Below are 5,088 nucleotides of genomic sequence, written 5' to 3' on the forward strand. Positions count from 1 at the left end.
ACTTCACACAAAGGGTAGTGGAAATCTGGAACTCTCTTCCCCCCAAAAGGCTGTTGAGGCTGGGGGTCAATTGAAAATTTCAAAACTGAGATTGATAGGTTTTTATTAGGCAAGGGAATTAAGGGTTACCGAACCAAGGCGGGTAGATGGGGTTAAGATACAGATCAGCCATGATCTAATTGAATGGTGAAACAGGCTCAAAGGGCTGAATGGCCTCCTCCTGTTCCCTTGTTCCTATCTAGGCTCTTATGGAGCATGGCCATATGGGGTTAGGTATTGGGCGGGGGTGTCTTCTGGTCCTAATGAAACCATACCCTAGAATAAATCAGCTCGTGCAGAAGAGATGAGATGAACTAGGGAGGGAGGAGGCTCGTGAGGAGCATAAACACCGGCACAGACCAGTTGGGCTGAATGGCCTGTTTCTGTGCTGTAGAATTCTATGTAAATCTATGATGGGACAAAAAAATGAAAGGGCAATCTAGCCCAGCTCTACGGCATTAAGAGAAACACGGCTTCATAACGTGAGACATTTCACCAGTGTCATCCCCGCAGGCAGCAGCGGCTTGGCTTTTAATCAGAAATCTCTGATGTATTGTTAGCAGCTTGTGCTCTGCCTGCTGTTGCCTGGTTCCAACCGGAAGTTTCTATGGTAATGTATAACCTCAGTGAAATGAGAACTGAGGAGCAAGGCACGCAGAGCAGCAGGGGAATGGGGCTCCTGTGTCAATGCCAAATCAGGGGTCATTCTGTTAAAGACCGCTCGTGGGATTTTTATCCATCTTGTCAATTGCACACTTACGTTACAAGCATTCAGTGAGGCTTAAACGTTACTTCAAAGGAACAACACAGCTGCAAGTGATAATATTGCTGTGGGACAGGTAGCTCAGTCATTTAAAAAAAAAATCTAGACTCCTGAAAGAGAAAGTGAGACCTGCTCTTCTCCAAGTTTCAAGGGGTCAGCTGTGGCTCAGTGGTAGCACTCTTGCCTCTGAGTTAGAAGGTTATAGGTTCAAGCCCCACTCCAGAGTCTTGAGCACATAATCCAGGCTGACACTCCCAGTGCAGTACTGAGGGAGTGCTGCACTGTCAAAGGTGCTGTCTTGCAGATGAGATGTTAAACTGAGACCCTGTCTGCCCTCTTAGGTAGATGTAAAAGATCACATGACACCATTTCAAAGAAGAGCAGGGGAGTTCTGGCCAATATTTATCCCTCAACCAATACCTAAATACAGATTATCTGGTCGTTGCTGTTTGTGGGAGCTTACTGTGCACAAATTGGCTGCCGCGTTTCCTACATTACAACAGTGACTACACTTCAAAAGTACTTCATTGGCTGTAAAGTACTTTGGGATGACCTGAGGTCGTGAAATGCAATTTCTTTCTGTCTTGAAAGGGTATTTTCTTCTTTCTGCCCTCCTCTTCTGAAGGCACTGACTTTTGTTTGGGACATGTTTCTGTGGGCAATGCCAGCCCTCCGGTACCTCGCCCAAGAGGCCATTAGTCCTGTGTCAATCCAGACAGCAAGTGTTGCTGGGCTATTTGGCTATTGCAGTCAACACAGCCCGAGTCCAACACTATTCTCCGCCAGCGTCCCCAAGTGCCCTTCTTCCCCAAAGGGATCAGTGGAAAGTGATCAAGATTAGGAACCTGAACTAATTGTTTCTTCCTCTCCCTAGCCGAGGGGTGCTGAAACAAATTGTAGTGCCCAGTTGAGATTGTCTGCCTCAGCATTGGGCAGGGATCAAAACTGGGATTTTCAAGGTCTGAAAGGCTCCGCATCAGCTGATCCATCAGGACTTGCAGGTGACATTGATTGACTGCTCAAGCTTTACTCCTTTGATTTGCAAGGTTATGGGGAAGGAGCAGGGGAGTGGGGTTAATTGGATAGCGCAGGCACGATGGGCCGAATGGCCTCCCTCTATGCTGTAAGATTCCACAATTTGTGAGATTTACCTTGTTGTAATCACTCCTGGGTGTCCATCATTCACCTCTAAGAATTTCAATGGAACTCACCTTATGTTTTTTTTTGCTGATCTGCCCCAAGTTCCTCTTATCGTGTACACATAGATAGGGAACCACAGGGAACCAACATACCTGATTCCAGGAAGCCCATTGGCAGACACCACAGCTGGAGAAAGTCAGTACCAGCAGAGTCCCTCCAGTTCCCGATAGGTATCTAATATTTCCATCAGATAGTTGCGTCTCGATCCAAGGTGACTGAGTTTCTACCTGAACTCTGGTCGTGAATTGGAAGTCCGATTGTTTATCCAGCTTGAGAGGAGGGCAGCTGGCTAAAAACACAAAGAGCTGTAGCTAAGGAGGTGCCTGCTGAATGAATCTGTTCTTTGAGAATTATAATTACCTTTATTGTTGGGTACTTAAGAGTAAAGCTGACCGTAAAATATGGACAGGACTTCTTCAAGCTCTTAAGTCTCACAGGGTTGCTCTAATTAAATAGTTAACATTGTTCAAAAAAGGGTGAAAGGATAAACCCGGCAACTACAGGCCAGTCAGTTTAACCTCGGTGGTGGGGAAGTTTTTAGAAACGATGATCCAGGATAAAATTAATAATCACTTCGACAAGTGTGGATTAATAAAGGAATACCAGCACGGATTTGTTAAAGGAATATCGTGTTTCACTAACGTGATTGATGAGGTAACAGAGAGGGTTGATGAAGGCAATGTGGTTGATGATGTGTATATGGACTTTCAAAGGGCGTTTGATAAAGTGCCACACAATAGGCTTGTCAGCAAAATTGAAGCCCATGGAATAAAAGAGGCAGTGGCAGCATGGATACGAAATTGGCTAAGTGACAGGAAACAGAGAGCAGTGGTGAACGGTTGTTTTTCGGACTGGAGGAAGGTATACAGTGGTGTTCCCCAGGGGTCGGTACTAGGACCACTGCTTTTTTTGATATATATTAATGACTTGGACTTGGGTGTACAGGGCACAATTTCCAAATTTGCGGATGACACGAAACTTGGAAGTGTAGTAAACAGTGAGGAGGATAGTGATAGACTTCAAGAGGACATAGACAGGCTGGTGGAATGGGCGGACATGTGGCAGATGAAATTTAACGCAAACAAGTGTGAAGTGATACATTTTGGCAGGAAGAATGAGGAGAGGTAATATAAACTAAATGGTTCAATTCTAAAGAGGCTGCAGGAACAGAGACCTGGGGGTATATGTACACAAATCTTTGAAGGTGGCAGGACAGGTTGAGAAAGCGGTTAAAAAAGCATACAGGATCCTGGGCTTTATAAATAGAGGCATAGAGTACAGAAGCAAGGAAGTTATGTTGAATCTTGATAAAACACTGGTTCGGCCACAGCTGGAGTACTGTGTCCAATTCTGGGCACTTTAGGAAGAATGTGAAGGCCCTAGGGTGCAGAAAAGATTTACTAGAATGGTTCTAGGGATGAGTGTTGAAACATGGATGAGGGGAAGGGAAACAGTGTGAGACTGATAGGGTTGAATAGCCACCCAATTAAAGGGAAGTGAGACAGTTGGTTGATACTGGTATAAATTATAGGAAATTCCTCGGAGCAAAAAAGTCGAAACATGTCAATTGACTGGTATTGTGTCGATGCAAATTGGGGTCACTCAAGCCCGGGAAAAATATACATAAGAAGAAGGTAGTCCCGTTGACTGTTAAATTAGCCCTGACCTTGTTATTTGCAAAGACAATCAGAGCAATCAAGTAAAGGGGAAGTAAACAAGGACACATTAATCTGGGTAAAATCAAGTTTAATGGGAGGAATATCACACATAATTTAAGTAAACAAAGACGCAGCGATCTTTGTAAGGAAATAGCCATTTCTAAGCCAGCTGTTTTTTAAATAGTGTTTGAGTGGCGAACAGAGACACTCAGTCTATGTATATTAAATAGGTTTCAGTAGGTGTGTCCAAGTATAAGGAAAGGTAACATAAAAAGACCATGCTTTGCTCTTAGTTTATCGTGCAATACTGAAGGCGATGTCTCTAGTGTACCCAGAAACAGACAGGAATTAAAGAACACATATCTACGTTTGATTGTACTCTGTTCAACTGCACTCCACGTCGAATTTAATAAAGGAGTGTAAGCCAAAAGATGAACTCACTCCTTCTTTGACAAACAATTATTTTTGGCATTTAAGAAGACTCTCGTACACGTATTCTTAACAATGAGGGATTTCAGTTGCATGGATAGACTGGAGAAGCTGAGGTTGTTCTCTTTAGAGCTCAGAAGGTTGAGAGAAGATTTGATAGAAGTGTTTAAAATCATGAAGGGTCTAGATAAAGTAAATAAAGAGAAACTGTTCCCATTGGCAGAAGGGTGGAGAACCAGAGGACACAGATTTAAGGTGATTGGCAAAAGAACCAAAGGCGATATGAGGAAAAACTTTTTTACACAGCGAGTTGTTATGATCTGGAATGTGCTGCCTGAAAGGGTGGTGGAAGCAGATTCAATCGTGACTTTCAAAAAGGAATTGGATAAATACTTGAAGGGAAAAATTTGCAGGGCTACGGGGAAAGAACGGAGAAATGGGACTAACTGGATTGCTCTTAAAAAAAGCCGGCACGGGCTCAATGGGCTGAATGGCCTCCTTCTGTGCTGAACCATTCTATGATTCTATGATTGTGCCACAGGGTTTTGATTCCACTTAAGTGACATAGCATTCTCCTCAAAAGGTGCAAGCACCTAACTTGCTACTCTGTATTAGACATCATCTTGGGCTGAACACTGTACAGTCTCAGGGATTTGAGAGTAAAAGCAAGTGGAAAATTTGAAGGAGAATCAGAAAAAAAGAACTTGCATTTATTTAGCGCTTTTACAACCTCAGCATGTCCCAAGGCGCTTAACAGCCAATGAAGTACTTTTTGAAGTGTGGGCACTGTTATAATGTAGGATCCGTGGCAGACAATTTGCGCACAGCAAGGTCCCACAAACAGCAATGAAATAATGACCAGATAATCTGTTTTAGTGATGTTGGTTGAGGGATAAATATTGGCCTGGACACCAGGGAGATCTCCCCTGCTCTTCTTCGAATAGTGCCAAGGGATCGTTTATGTCCACCTGAGTGGGCAGACGGGGTCTCGGTTTAACG

This window comes from Heptranchias perlo, chromosome 22 (genome assembly GCF_035084215.1).
Source record: "Heptranchias perlo isolate sHepPer1 chromosome 22, sHepPer1.hap1, whole genome shotgun sequence".
In the NCBI taxonomy this organism is placed as follows: Eukaryota; Metazoa; Chordata; class Chondrichthyes; order Hexanchiformes; family Hexanchidae; genus Heptranchias; species Heptranchias perlo.